Here is a 363-nt window from a genome sequence, read left to right as displayed (position 1 = left end):
GGACAGAGCTCAGGGGACGCAACTCTCCAGGGGCTTGCAGACTAATGGGAAGGAAGGAACATCCCAGTGGGAAGCAGCACCAGGTAGACTTGGGAGGTGGCTGTGGGCTGGGTGTCCTCTCTCCCGTTGCCAAGACCTGCCCAGGCACCTTTCCTTCTCCCCTGCCCAGTCTGCCCCGCCCCCACCCCCACCAGAATTCTTTGACTCCAGGAACTAGGTGTGTGTGGAGGGAGGGGGGCCGCAGGGGCTCCTTTTAGACCACAGGGCGGGGCAAACCCTGTGAGGTCACCAAGCCCTGGATAAAGGGGTGCAGAGCACGCGCAAGTAGCAGAGCCTTCATTCGCTGGAGTCAGGACCCCAGAC

This window comes from Rhinolophus hipposideros (assembly GCF_964194185.1).
Source record: "Rhinolophus hipposideros genome assembly, chromosome: 14".
In the NCBI taxonomy this organism is placed as follows: Eukaryota; Metazoa; Chordata; class Mammalia; order Chiroptera; family Rhinolophidae; genus Rhinolophus; species Rhinolophus hipposideros.
The sequence above is the reverse complement of the archived record's forward strand: the minus strand, read 5'-3'. Positions refer to the sequence as shown.